The sequence below is a fragment of the Pseudophryne corroboree genome, chromosome 1 (genome assembly GCF_028390025.1).
Source record: "Pseudophryne corroboree isolate aPseCor3 chromosome 1, aPseCor3.hap2, whole genome shotgun sequence".
Lineage (NCBI taxonomy): Eukaryota > Metazoa > Chordata > Amphibia > Anura > Myobatrachidae > Pseudophryne > Pseudophryne corroboree.
In genome coordinates this window covers 1,007,319,409-1,007,335,021 of record NC_086444.1, presented here as the reverse complement: position 1 = coordinate 1,007,335,021, position 15,613 = coordinate 1,007,319,409, and the positions used below count along the sequence as shown (strand labels likewise).

General features: G+C 38.9%; 6 non-coding genes across 6 annotated transcripts; all 6 read left to right on the top strand.

Annotated features, from left to right (window-relative positions):
- Nucleotides 1–6,495: 6,495 nt before the first annotated feature.
- Nucleotides 6,496–6,567, top strand: TRNAC-GCA (transfer RNA cysteine (anticodon GCA)). The gene has a single exon. It is a non-coding gene; the product is annotated as a tRNA-Cys (tRNA).
- Nucleotides 6,568–8,947: 2,380 nt separating this feature from the next.
- TRNAC-GCA (transfer RNA cysteine (anticodon GCA)) lies at nucleotides 8,948–9,019 on the top strand. The gene has a single exon. It is a non-coding gene; the product is annotated as a tRNA-Cys (tRNA).
- A 2,147-nt stretch (nucleotides 9,020–11,166) lies between these two features.
- Nucleotides 11,167–11,238, top strand: TRNAC-GCA (transfer RNA cysteine (anticodon GCA)). Its single transcript has one exon. It is a non-coding gene; the product is annotated as a tRNA-Cys (tRNA).
- Nucleotides 11,239–12,790: 1,552 nt separating this feature from the next.
- TRNAC-GCA (transfer RNA cysteine (anticodon GCA)) lies at nucleotides 12,791–12,862 on the top strand. The gene has a single exon. It is a non-coding gene; the product is annotated as a tRNA-Cys (tRNA).
- A 757-nt stretch (nucleotides 12,863–13,619) lies between these two features.
- Nucleotides 13,620–13,691, top strand: TRNAC-GCA (transfer RNA cysteine (anticodon GCA)). The gene has a single exon. It is a non-coding gene; the product is annotated as a tRNA-Cys (tRNA).
- A 1,548-nt stretch (nucleotides 13,692–15,239) lies between these two features.
- Nucleotides 15,240–15,311, top strand: TRNAC-GCA (transfer RNA cysteine (anticodon GCA)). Its single transcript has one exon. It is a non-coding gene; the product is annotated as a tRNA-Cys (tRNA).
- The last annotated feature ends 302 nt before the right edge of the window (nucleotides 15,312–15,613 follow it).

Sequence of the window (15,613 nt, the reverse complement as noted above, 5' to 3'; positions counted from 1 at the left end):
TAGCTCCTTCTTCAATGCCTCCAGCTTCTTCTGCAAAAGCCTGATGAGGGGAATGACCTGACTCAGGCTGGCAGTGTCTGAACTGACTTCACATGTGGCAAGTTCAAAGGGCATCAGAACCTTGCACAACGTTGAAATCATTCTCCACTGCACTTGAGACAGGTGCATTCCATCTCCTATATCGTGCTCAATTGTATAGGCTTGAATGGCCTTTTGCTGCTCCTCCAACCTCTGAAGCATATAGAGGGTTGAATTCCACCTCGTTACCACTTCTTGCTTCAGATGATGGCAGGGCAGGTTCAGTAGTTTTTGGTGGTGCTCCAGTCTTCTGTACGTGGTGCCTGTACGCCGAAAGTGTCCCGCAATTTTTCTGGCCACCGACAGCATCTCTTGCACGCCCCTGTCGTTTTTAAAAAAATTCTGCACCACCAAATTCAAGGTATGTGCAAAACATGGGACGTGCTGGAATTTGCCCATATTTAATGCACACACAATATTGCTGGCGTTGTCCGATGCCACAAATCCACAGGAGAGTCCAATTGGGGTAAGCCATTCCGCGATGATCTTCCTCAGTTGCCGTAAGAGGTTTTCAGCTGTGTGCGTATTCTGGAAAGCGGTGATACAAAGCGTAGCCTGCCTAGGAAAGAGTTGGCGTTTGCGAGATGCTGCTACTGGTGCCGCCGCTGCTGTTCTTGCGGCGGGAGTCCATACATCTACCCAGTGGGCTGTCACAGTCATATAGTCCTGACCCTGCCCTGCTCCACTTGTCCACATGTCCGTGGTTAAGTGGACATTGGGTACAACTGCATTTTTTAGGAGACTGGTGAGTCTTTTTCTGACGTCTGTGTACATTCTCGGTATCGCCTGCCTAGAGAAGTGGAACCTAGATGGTATTTGGTAACGGGGGCACACTGCCTCAATAAATTGTCTAGTTCCCTGTGAACTAACGGCGGATACCGGACGCACGTCTAACACCAACATAGTTGTCAAGGACTCAGTTATCCGCTTTGCAGTAGGATGACTGCTGTGATATTTCATCTTCCTCGCAAAGGACTGTTGAACAGTCAATTGCTTACTGGAAGTAGTACAAGTGGGCTTACGACTTCCCCTCTGGGATGACCATCGACTCCCAGCGGCAACAACAGCAGCGCCAGCAGCAGTAGGCGTTACACGCAAGGATGCATCGGAGGAATCCCAGGCAGGAGAGGACTCGTCAGACTTGCCAGTGACATGGCCTGCAGGACTATTGGCATTCCTGGGGAAGGAGGAAATTGACACTGAGGGAGTTGGTGGGGTGGTTTGCGTGAGCTTGGTTACAAGAGGAAGGGATTTACTGGTCAGTGGACTGCTTCCGCTGTCACCCAAAGTTTTTGAACTTGTCACTGACTTATTATGAATGCGCTGCAGGTGACGTATAAGGGAGGATGTTCCGAGGTGGTTAACGTCCTTACCCCTACTTATTACAGCTTGACAAAGGGAACACACGGCTTGACACCTGTTGTCCGCATTTCTGGTGAAATACCTCCACACCGAAGAGCTGATTTTTTTGGTATTTTCACCTGGCATGTCAACGGCCATATTCCTCCCACGGACAACAGGTGTCTCCCCGGGTGCCTGACTTAAACAAACCACCTCACCATCAGAATCCTCCTGGTCAATTTCCTCCCCAGCGCCAGCAACACCCATATCCTCCTCATCCTGGTGTACTTCAACACTGACATCTTCAATCTGACTATCAGGAACTGGACTGCGGGTGCTCCTTCCAGCACTTGCAGGGGGCGTGCAAATGGTGGAAGGCGCATGCTCTTCACGTCCAGTGTTGGGAAGGTCAGGCATCGCAACCGACACAATTGGACTCTCCTTGTGGATTTGGGATTTCAAAGAACGCACAGTTCTTTGCGGTGCTTTTGCCAGCTTGAGTCTTTTCAGTTTTCTAGCGAGAGGCTGAGTGCTTCCATCCTCATGTGAAGCTGAACCACTAGCCATGAACATAGGCCAGGGCCTCAGCCGTTCCTTGCCACTCCGTGTGGTAAATGGCATATTGGCAAGTTTACGCTTCTCCTCCGACAATTTTATTTTAGGTTTTGGAGTCCTTTTTTTACTGATATTTGGTGTTTTGGTTTTGACATGCTCTGTACTATGCCATTGGGCATCGGCCTTGGCAGACGACGTTGCTGGCATTTCATCGTCTCGGCCATGACTAGTGGCAGCAGCTTCAGCACGAGGTGGAAGTGGATCTTGATCTTTCCCTAATTTTGGAACCTCAACATTTTTGTTCTCCATATTTTAATAGGCACAACTAAAAGGCACCTCAGGTAAACAATGCAGATGGATGGATTGGATACTAGTATACAATTATGGACGGGCTGCCGAGTGCCGACACAGAGGTAGCCACAGCCGTGAACTACCGCACTGTACTGTGTCTGCTGCTAATATATAGACTGGTTGATAAAGAGATAGTATACTCGTAACTAGTATGTATGTATAAAGAAAGAAAAAAAAACCACGGTTAGGTCACTGGTATATACAATTATGGACGGGCTGCCGAGTGCCGACACAGAGGTAGCCACAGCCGTGAACTACCGCACTGTACTGTGTCTGCTGCTAATATATAGACTGGTTGATAAAGAGATAGTATACTCGTAACTAGTATGTATGTATAAAGAAAGAAAAAAAAACCACGGTTAGGTGGTATATACAATTATGGACGGGCTGCCGAGTGCCGACACAGAGGTAGCCACAGCCGTGAACTACCGCACTGTACTGTGTCTGCTGCTAATATATAGACTGGTTGATAAAGAGATAGTATACTCGTAACTAGTATGTATGTATAAAGAAAGAAAAAAAAACCACGGTTAGGTCACTGGTATATACAATTATGGACGGGCTGCCGAGTGCCGACACAGAGGTAGCCACAGCCGTGAACTACCGCACTGTACTGTGTCTGCTGCTAATATATAGACTGGTTGATAAAGAGATAGTATACTCGTAACTAGTATGTATGTATAAAGAAAGAAAAAAAAACCACGGTTAGGTCACTGGTATATACAATTATGGACGGGCTGCCGAGTGCCGACACAGAGGTAGCCACAGCCGTGAACTACCGCACTGTACTGTGTCTGCTGCTAATATATAGACTGGTTGATAAAGAGATAGTATACTCGTAACTAGTATGTATGTATAAAGAAAGAAAAAAAAACCACGGTTAGGTCACTGGTATATACAATTATGGACGGGCTGCGGAGTGCCGACACAGAGGTAGCCACAGCCGTGAACTACCGCACTGTACTGTGTCTGCTGCTAATATATAGACTGGTTGATAAAGAGATAGTATACTCGTAACTAGTATGTATGTATAAAGAAAGAAAAAAAAACCACGGTTAGGTGGTATATACAATTATGGACGGGCTGCCGAGTGCCGACACAGAGGTAGCCACAGCCGTGAACTACCGCACTGTACTGTGTCTGCTGCTAATATATAGACTGGTTGATAAAGAGATAGTATACTCGTAACTAGTATGTATGTATAAAGAAAGAAAAAAAAACCACGGTTAGGTCACTGGTATATACAATTATGGACGGGCTGCCGAGTGCCGACACAGAGGTAGCCACAGCCGTGAACTACCGCACTGTACACTGGTTGATAAAGAGATAGTAGTATACTCGTAACAACTAGTATGACGACGGTATAAAGAATGAAAAAAAAACCACGGTTAGGTGGTATATAATACAATTATGGTTGGACGGACTGCCTGCCGAGTGCCGACACAGAGGTAGCCACAGCCGTGAACTACCGCACTGTACACTGGTTGATAAAGAGATAGTAGTATACTCGTAACAACTAGTATGACGACGGTATAAAGAATGAAAAAAAAACCACGGTTAGGTGGTATATAATACAATTATGGTTGGACGGACTGCCTGCCGAGTGCCGACACAGAGGTAGCCACAGCCGTGAACTACCGCACTGTACACTGGTTGATAAAGAGATAGTAGTATACTCGTAACAACTAGTATGACGACGGTATAAAGAACGAAAAAAAAACCACGGTTAGGTGGTATATATTATAATACAATTATGGATGGACGGACTGCCTGCCGAGTTCCGACACAGAGGTAGCCACAGCCGTGAACTACCGCACTGTACACTGGTTGATAAAGAGATAGTAGTATACTCGTAACAACTAGTATGACGACGGTATAAAGAACGAAAAAAAAAACACGGTTAGGTGGTATATATTATAATACAATTATGGATGGACGGACTGCCTGCCGAGTGCCGACACAGAGGTAGCCACAGCCGTGAACTACCGCACTGTACTGTGTCTGCTGCTAATATAGACTGGTTGATAAAGAGATAGTATACAATACTACTAATATACTGGTGGTCAGGCACTGGTCACCACTAGTCACACTGGCAGTGGCACTCCTGCAGCAAAAGTGTGCACTGTTTAATTTTAATATAATATTATTTATCATGTACTCCTGGCTCCTGCTATAACAACCTGCAGTGCTCCCCAGTCTCCCCCACAATTATAAGCTTTATATACAATACATTGATGTGCAGCACACTGGGCTGAGCAGTGCACACAGACTGAGTCACTGTGTGACTGTGTATCGTTTTTTTCAGGCAGAGAACGGATATATTAAATAAAACAAACAACTGCACTGTCTCTGGTGGTCACTGGTCACTGTGGTCGTCAGTCACTAAACTCTGTCTGCACTCTGCACTCTCTTCTAATCTACAGTATCACAGCAATCTCTCTCTCTCTTCTAAATCTAATCTAAATGGAGAGGACGCCAGCAACGTCCTCTCCCTATCAATCTCAATGCACGTGTGAAAATGGCGGCGACGCGCGGCTCCTTATATAGAATCCGAGTCTCGCGAGAATCCGACAGCGTCATGATGACGTTCGGGCGCGCTCGGGTTAACCGAGCAAGGCGGGAAGATCCGAGTCGCTCGGACCCGTGAAAAAAAAAGTGAAGTTCGTGCGGGTTCGGATTCAAAGAAACCGAACCCGCTCATCTCTATACTTTACCTCAGGAAAGTACAGTATCAGTGGCTGGTTTTGACTGCTAATTTGATAGAGAATTATACAGGATAAAATCACTATACATGAAGGATGAATGCTTTATTCCTAACTAACTTTGATAAATAAGAGAGTATTGGGCATTAACATGGCAGAATTACATTTTTTTTTGGTGCAGCCATGTTTTGAACTCATACTGATTTTGCAATTAGTCCATAAGGCATACATGCATTCAGAACATCTGAGCCCACTGACCTAAAAATCAAATATTTTATTTTATTGCCAAAATGTATCTCAATCAGTTAGTTTTCAGAAATTATTAATATTGGTTTAGTGACAATTTGTATTTTAGTTCTCTTTGGCTTCCATAAAACAATGTCACAACTGGATTTCAATATATACTACTCTGACTAGCACAAACAATAGAGGAGCTTTAGGATGATCAAAGTTTCTTTTTAAACATGCTCACAGATTATACCTACAGTATGTAAACTCTCCATTTATGCCCTGACTAATAACTCCAAACCTTTACCATAAAGAAACAGACTCATCTTCACCTCCTGCAGGACAAGAAATACAGTACAGTAACCTTTACATCAAGGCTGCAATGTGTATGGTCTTATAGTTAGAAAGACCAGGGGGTATAAATCAGTTGTTGAGCATTCGAGTGCATGTCGAGAGGTCCCTGGTTCAAATCCAGGTACCCCTATAATTTGCTTTTAATGTATAGCGTCCCTTTCCAGTCTATACCACGTTTGGGACTCAAGTAATGTAAAAACATACTCAAGTGGCAGTCAGGCAACAAAAAATGTTGACATTTCAACTTAATACTTTACCTCAGGAAAGTACAGTATCAGTGGCAGGTTTTTACAGCTACTTTTGATAGAGAATTATACAGCATAAAATAACTGTACATGAAGGATGAATGCTTTATTCCTAACTAACTTTGATAAATAAGGGAGTATTGGGCATTAACATGGCAGAATTCAAAATTATTTGGTACAGCCATGTTTTCAACTCCGACTGATTTTGCAATTAGTCCATAAGGCATACATGCATTCAGAACATCTGAGCCCACTGACCCAAAATTCAAATATTTTATTTTCTTAGCAAAAATGTACCATGATAAAATAGTTTTCAGAAATTATTAATATTGGTTTGGTAACAATTTGTATTTTAGATCAGTTTTGCTTCAATAAAACAATGTCACAACTGGATTTCAATAAATCCTACTCTGACTAGCACTAACTATAGTGGAACTTTAGGATGATCAAAGTTTCTTTTTGAGTAAGCTCACAGATTATACCTGCAGTATGTGAACTCTCTATTTATGCCCTGACTAATAACTCCAAAGCATTACCATAAAGAAACAGACTCATCTTCACCTCCTACAGGACAAGAAATACAGTACAGTAACCTTTACATCAAGGCTGCAATGTGTATGTGCTTATAGTGAGAAAGAGCAGGGGATATAGTTTAGTGGTAGAGCATTCGACTGCAGATCGAGAGGTCCCTGGTTTAAATCCGGGTGCCCCCTATTACTTGCTTTTAATGTATAGCATCACTTTGCAGTCTATACCTCATTTGGGACTCAAGTAATGTAAAAACATACTCAAGTGGCAGTCAGGCAACAAAATATGTTGAAATGTCAACTTAATACTTTACCTCAGGAAAGTACAGTATCAGTGGCAGGTTTTGACTGCTAATTTGATAGAGAACTATACAGGATAAAATCACTATACATGAAGGATGAATGCTTTATTCCTAACTAACTTTGATAAATAAGGGAGTATTGGGCATTAACATGGCAGAATTACATTTTTTTTGGTGCAGCCATGTTTTGAGCTCATACTGATTTTGCAATTAGTCCATAAGGCATACATGCATTCAGAACATCTGAGCCCACTGACCCAAAATTCAAATATTTTATTTTCTTAGCAAAAATGTACCATGATAAAATAGTTTTCAGAAATTATTAATATTGGTTTGGTAACAATTTGTATTTTAGATCAGTTTTGCTTCAATAAAACAATGTCACAACTGGATTTCAATAAATCCTACTCTGACTAGCACTAACTATAGTGGAAATTTAGGATGATCAAAGTTTCTTTTTGAATACGCTCACAGATTATACCTGCAGTATGTGAACTCTCTACTTATGCCCTGACTAATAACTCCAAAGCATTACCATAAAGAAATAGACTCATCTTCACCTCCTGCAGGACAAGAAATACAGTACAGTAACCTTTACATCAAGGCTGCAATGTGTATGTGCTTATAGTGAGGAAGAGCACGGGGTATACAGTAGCTCAGTGGTAGAGCATTCGACTGCAGATCGAGAGGTCCCTGGTTCAAATCCGGGTGCCCCCTAATACCTTGTTTGGGACTCAAGTAATGTAAAAACATACTCAAGTGGCAGTCAGGCAACAAAAAATGTTGAAATCTCAACTTAATACTTTACCTCAGGAAAGTACAGTATCAGTTGCAGGTTTTGACTGCTAATTTGATAGAGAATTATACAGGATAAAATCACTATACATGAAGGATGAATGCTTTATTCCTAACTAACTTTGATAAATAAGGGAGTATTGGGCATTAACATGGCAGAATTACAATTTTTTTGGTGCAGCCATGTTTTGAACTCATACTGATTTTGCAATTAGTCCATAAGGCATACATGCATTCAGAACATCTGAGCCCACTGACCTAAAAATCAAATATTTTATTTTATTGCCAAAATGTATCTCAATTAGTTAGTTTTCAGAAATTATTAATATTGGTTTAGTGACAATTGGTATTTTAGTTCTCTTTGGCTTCCATAAAACAATGTCACAACTGGATTTCAATATATACTACTCTGACTAGCACAAACAATAGTGGAGCTTTAGGATGATCAAAGTTTCTTTTTAAACATGCTCACAGATTATACCTACAGTATGTAAACTCTCTATTTATGCCCTGACTAATAACTCCAAACCTTTACCATAAAGAAACAGACTCATCTTCACCTCCTGCAGGACAAGAAATACAGTACAGTAACCTTTACATCAAGGCTGCAATGTGTATGGTCTTATAGTTAGAAAGACCAGGGGGTATAAATCAGTTGTTGAGCATTCGAGTGCATGTCGAGAGGTCCCTGGTTCAAATCCAGGTGCCCCCTGTAATTTGCTTTTAATGTATAGCGTCCCTTAGCAGTCTATACCACGTTTGGGACTCAAGTAATGTAAAAACATACTCAAGTGGCAGTCAGGCAACAAAAAATGTTGACATTTCAACTTAATACTTTACCTCAGGAAAGTACAGTATCAGTGGCAGGTTTTTACAGCTACTTTTGATAGAGAATTATACAGCATAAAATAACTGTACATGAAGGATGAATGCTTTATTCCTAACTAACTTTGATAAATAAGGGAGTATTGGGCATTAACATGGCAGAATTCAAAATTATTTGGTACAGCCATGTTTTCAACTCCGACTGATTTTGCAATTAGTCCATAAGGCATACATGCATTCAGAACATCTGAGCCCACTGACCCAAAATTCAAATATTTTATTTTCTTAGCAAAAATGTACCATGATAAAATAGTTTTCAGAAAATATTAATATTGGTTTGGTAACAATTTGTATTTTAGATCAGTTTTGCTTCAATAAAACAATGTCACAACTGGATTTCAATAAATCCTACTCAGACTAGCACTAACTATAGTGGAACTTTAGGATGATCAAAGTTTCTTTTTGAGTAAGCTCACAGATTATACCTGCAGTATGTGAACTCTCTATTTATGCCCTGACTAATAACTCCAAAGCATTACCATAAAGAAACAGACTCATCTTCACCTCCTACAGGACAAGAAATACAGTACAGTAACCTTTACATCAAGGCTGCAATGTGTATGTACTTATAGTGAGAAAGAGCAGGGGATATAGCTCAGTGGTAGAGCATTCGACTGCAGATCGAGAGGTCCCTGGTTTAAATCCGGGTGCCCCCTATTACTTGCTTTTAATGTATAGCATCACTTTGCAGTCTATACCTCATTTGGGACTCAAGTAATGTAAAAACATACTCAAGTGGCAGTCAGGCAACAAAATATGTTGAAATGTCAACTTAATACTTTACCTCAGGAAAGTACAGTATCAGTGGCAGGTTTTGACTGCTAATTTGATAGAGAATTATACAGGATAAAATCACTATACATGAAGGATGAATGCTTTATTCCTAACTAACTTTGATAAATAAGGGAGTATTGGGCATTAACATGGCAGAATTACATTTTTTTTGGTGCAGCCATGTTTTGAGCTCATACTGATTTTGCAATTAGTCCATAAGGCATACATGCATTCAGAACATCTGAGCCCACTGACCTAAAAATCAAATATTTTATTTTATTGCCAAAATGTATCTCAATCAGTTAGTTTTCAGAAATTATTAATATTGGTTTAGTGACAATTTGTATTTTAGTTCTCTTTGGCTTCCATAAAACAATGTCACAATTGGATTTCAATATATACTACTCTGACTAGCACAAACAATAGTGGAACTTTAGGATGATCAAAGTTTCTTTTTAAACATGCTCACAGATTATACCTACAGTATGTAAACTCTCCATTTATGCCCTGACTAATAACTCCAAACCTTTACCATAAAGAAACAGACTCATCTTTACCTCCTCCAGGACAAGAAATACAGTACAGTAACCTTTACATCAAGGCTGCAATGTGTATGGTCTTATAGTTAGAAAGACGAGGGGGTATAAATAAGTTGTTGAGCATTCAAATGCATGTCGAGAGGTCCCTGGTTCAAATCCAGGTGCCCCTACAATTTGCTTTTAATGTATAGCGTCCCTTTGCAGTCTATACCACGTTTGGGACTCAAGTAATGTAAAAACATACTCAAGTGGCAGTCAGGCAACAAAAAATGTTGAAATGTCAACTTAATACTTTACCTCTGGAAAGTACAGTATCAGTGGCAGGTTTTGACTGCTAGTTTGATAGAGAATTATACAGGATAGAATCACTATACATGAAGGATGAATGCTTTATTCCTAACTAACTTTGATAAATAAGGGAGTATTGGGCATTAACATGGCAGAATTACAATTTTTTTGGTGCAGCCATGTTTTGAACTCATACTGATTTTGCAATTAGTCCATAAGGCATACATGCATTCAGAACATCTGAGCCCACTGACCTAAAAATCAAATATTTTATTTTATTGCCAAAATGTATCTCAATCAGTTAGTTTTCAGAAATTATTTATATTGGTTTAGTGACAATTTGTATTTTAGTTCTCTTTGGCTTCCATAAAACAATGTCACAACTGGATTTCAATATATACTACTCTGACTAGCACAAACAATAGTGGAGCTTTAGGATGATCAAAGTTTTTGCTTTTAATGTATAGCGTCCCTTTGCAGTCTATACCTTGTTTGGGACTCAAGTAATGTAAAAACATACTCAAGTGGCAGTCAGGCAACAAAAAATGTGGACATTTCAACTTAATACTTTACCTCAGGAAAGTACAGTATCAGTGGCAGGTTTTTACAGCTACTTTTGATAGAGAATTATACAGCATAAAATAACTGTACATGAAGGATGAATGCTTTATTCCTAACAAACTTTGATAAATAAGGGAGTATTGGGCATTAACATGGCAGAATTCAAAATTATTTGGTACAGCCATGTTTTCAACTCTGACTGATTTTGCAATTAGTCCATAAGGCATACATGCATTCAGAACATCTGAGCCCACTGACCCAAAATTCAAATATTTTATTTTCTTAGCAAAAATGTACCATGATAAAATAGTTTTCAGAAATTATTAATATTGGTTTGGTAACAATTTGTATTTTAGATCAGTTTTGCTTCAATAAAACAATGTCACAACTGGATTTCAATAAATCCTACTCTGACTAGCACTAACTATAGTGGAAATTTAGGATGATCAAAGTTTCTTTTTGAGTATGCTCACAGATTATACCTGCAGTATGTGAACTCTCTATTTATGCCCTGACTAATAACTCCAAAGCATTACCATAAAGAAACAGACTCATCTTCACCTCCTGCAGGACAAGAAATACAGTACAGTAACCTTTACATCAAGGCTGCAATGTGCATGTGCTTATAGTGAGAAAGAGCAGGGGGTATAGCTCAGTGGTAGAGCATTCGACTGCAGATCGAGAGGTCCCTGGTTCAAATTCGGGTGCCCTCTATTACTTGCGTTTCGGACTCAAGTAATGTAGAAACATACTCAAGCGGCAGTCAAGCAACAAAAAATGTTGAAATGTCAACTTAATACGTTACCTCAGGAAAGTACAGTATCAGTGGCAGGTTTTGACTGCTAATTTGATAGAGAATTATACAGGATAAAATCACTATACATGAAGGATGAGTGCTTTATTCCTAACTAACTTTGATAAATAAGGGAGTATTGGGCATTAACATGGCAGAATTACAATTTTTTTGGTGCAGCCATGTTTTGAACTCATACTGATTTTGCAATTAGTCCATAAGGCATACATGCATTCAGAACATCTGAGCCCACTGACCTAAAAATCAAATATTTTATTTTATTGGCAAAATGTATCTCAATCAGTTAGTTTTCAGAAATTATTAATATTGGTTTAGTGACAATTTGTATTTTAGTTCTCTTTGGCTTCCATAAAACAATGTCACAACTGGATTTCAATATATACTACTCTGACTAGCACAAACAATAGTGGAGCTTTAGGATGATCAAAGTTTCTTTTTAAACATGCTCACAGATTATACCTACAGTATGTAAACTCTCTATTTATGCCCTGACTAATAACTCCAAACCTTTACCATAAAGAAACAGACTCATCTTCACCTCCTGCAGGACAAGAAATACAGTACAGTAACCTTTACATCAAGGCTGCAATGTGTATGGTCTTATAGTTAGAAAGACCAGGGGGTATAAATCAGTTGTTGAGCATTCGAGTGCATGCATGTCGAGAGGTCCCTGGTTCAAATCCAGGTGCCCCCTATAATTTGCTTTTAATGTATAGCGTCCCTTTGCAGTCTATACCACGTTTGGGACTCAAGTAATGTAAAAACATACTCAAGTGGCAGTCAGGCAACAAAAAATGTTGACATTTCAACTTAATACTTTACCTCAGGGAAGTACAGTATCAGTGGCAGGTTTTTACAGCTACTTTTGATAGAGAATTATACAGCATAAAATAACTGTACATGAAGGATGAATGCTTTATTCCTAACTAACTTTGATAAATAAGGGAGTATTGGGCATTAACATGGCAGAATTCAAAATTATTTGTTACAGCCATGTTTTCAACTCCGACTGATTTTGCAATTAGTCCATAAGGCATACATGCATTCAGAACATCTGAGCCCACTGACCCAAAATTCAAATATTTTATTTTCTTAGCAAAAATGTACCATGATAAAATAGTTTTCAGAAATTATTAATATTGGTTTGGTAACAATTTGTATTTTAGATCAGTTTTGCTTCAATAAAACAATGTCACAACTGGATTTCAATAAATTCTACTCTGACTAGCACTAACTATAGTGGAAATTTAGGATGATCAAAGTTTCTTTTTGAGTATGCTCACAGAGTATACCTGCAGTATGTGAACTCTCTATTTATGCCCTGACTAATAACTCCAAAGCATTACCATAAAGAAATAGACTCATCTTCACCTCCTGCAGGACAAGAAATACAGTACAGTAACCTTTACATCAAGGCTACAATGTGTATGTGCTTATAGTGAGAAAGAGCAGGGGGTATAGCTCAGTGGTAGAGCATTCGACTGCAGATCAAGAGGTCCCTGGTTCAAATTCGGGTGCCCCCTATTACTTGCTTTTAATGTATAGCATCACTTTGCAGTCTATACCTCATTTGGGACTCAAGTAATGTAAAAACATACTCAAGTGGCAGTCAGGCAACAAAAAATGTTGAAATGTCAACTTAATACTTTACCTCAGGAAAGTACAGTATCAGTGGCAGGTTTTTACAGCTACTTTTGATAGAGAATTATACAGCATTAAATAACTGTACATGAAGGATGAATGCTTTATTCCTAACTAACTTTGATAAATAAGGGAGTATTGGGCATAAACATGGCAGAATTCAAAATTATTTGGTACAGCCATGTTTTCAACTCTGACTGATTTTGCAATTAGTCCGTAAGGCATACATGCATTCAGAACATCTGAGCCCACTGACCCAAAATTCAAATATTTTATTTTCTTAGCAAAAATGTACCATGATAAAATAGTTTTCAGAAATTATTAATATTGGTTTGGTAACAATTTGTATTTTAGATCAGTTTTGCTTCCAATAAACAATGTCACAACTGGATTTCAATAAATCCTACTCTGACTAGCACTAACTATAGTGGAAATTTAGGATGATCAAAGTTTCTTTTTGAGTATGCTCACAGAGTATACCTGCAGTATGTGAACTCTCTATTTATGCCCTGACTAATAACTCCAAAGCATTACCATAAAGAAATAGACTCATCTTCACCTCCTGCAGGACAAGAAATACAGTACAGTAACCTTTACATCAAGGCTGCAATGTGCATGTGCTTATAGTGAGAAAGAGCAGGGGGTATAGCTCAGTGGTAGAGCATTCGACTGCAGATCGAGAGGTCCCAGGTTCAAATCCGGGTGCCCTCTATTACTTGCGTTTCGGACTCAAGTAATGTAAAAACATACTCAAGTGGCAGTCAGGCAACAAAAAATGTTGAAATGTCAACTTAATACTTTACCTCAGGAAAGTACAGTATCAGTGGCAGGTTTTGACTGCTAATTTGATAGAGAATTATACAGGATAAAATCACTATACATGAAGGATGAATGCTTTATTCCTAACTAACTTTGATAAATAAGGGAGTATTGGGCATTAACATGGCAGAATTACAATTTTTTTGGTGCAGCCATGTTTTGAACTCATACTGATTTTGCAATTAGTCCATAAGGCATACATGCATTCAGAACATCTGAGCCCACTGACCTAAAAATCAAATATTTTATTTTATTGCCAAAATGTATCTCAATCAGTTAGTTTTCAGAAATTATTAATATTGGTTTAGTGACAATTTGTATTTTAGTTCTCTTTGGCTTCCATAAAACAATGTCACAACTGAATTTCAATATATACTACTCTGACTAGCACAAACAATAGTGGAGCTTTAGGATGATCAAAGTTTCTTTTTAAACATGCTCACAGATTATACCTACAGTATGTAAACTCTCTATTTATGCCCTAACTAATAACTCCAAACCTTTACCATAAAGAAACAGACTCATCTTCACCTCCTGCAGGACAAGAAATACAGTACAGTAACCTTTACATCAAGGCTGCAATGTGTATGGTCTTATAGTTAGAAAGACCAGGGGGTATAAATCAGTTGTTGAGCATTCGAGTGCATGTCGAGAGGTCCCTGGTTCAAATCCAGGTGCCCCCTATAATTTGCTTTTAATGTATAGCGTCCCTTTGCAGTCTATACCACGTTTGGGACTCAAGTAATGTAAAAACATACTCAAGTGGCAGTCAGGCAACAAAAAATGTTGACATTTCAACTTAATACTTTACCTCAGGAAAGTACAGTATCAGTGGCAGGTTTTTACAGCTACTTTTGATAGAGAATTATACAGCATAAAATAACTGTACATGAAGGATGAATGCTTTATTCCTAACTAACTTTGATAAATAAGGGAGTATTGGGCATTAACATGGCAGAATTCAAAATTATTTGGTACAGCCATGTTTTCAACTCCGACTGATTTTGCAATTAGTCCATAAGGCATACATGCATTCAGAACATCTGAGCCCACTGACCCAAAATTCAAATATTTTATTTTCTTAGCAAAAATGTACCATGATAAAATAGTTTTCAGAAATTATTAATATTGGTTTGGTAACAATTTGTATTTTAGATCAGTTTTGCTTCAATAAAACAATGTCACAACTGGATTTCAATAAATCCTACTCTGACTAGCACTAACTATAGTGGAAATTTAGGAAGATCAACGTTTCTTTTTGAGTATGCTCACAGATTATACCTGCAGTATGTGAACTCTCTATTTATGCCCTGACTAATAACTCCAAAGCATTACCATAAAGAAATAGACTCATCTTCACCTCCTGCAGGACAAGAAATACAGTACAGTAACCTTTACATCAAGGCTGCAATGTGTATGTGCTTATAATGAGAAAGAGCAGGGGGTATATCTCAGTGGTAGAGCATTCGACTGCAGATCGAGAGGTCCCTGGTTCAAATCCGGGTGCACCCTATTACTTGCTTTTAATGTATAGCATCACTTTGCAGTCTATACCTCATTTGGGACTCAAGTAATGTAAAAACATACTCAAGTGGCAGTCAGGCAACAAAAAATGTTGAAATGTCAACTTAATACTTTACCTCAGGAAAGTACAGTATCAGTGGCAGGTTTTGACTGCTAATTTGATAGAGAATTATACAGGATAAAATCACTATACATAATGGATGAATGCTTTATTCCTAACTAACTTTGATAAATAAGGGAGTATTGGGCATTAACATGGCAGAATTACAATTTTTTTGGTGCAGCCATGT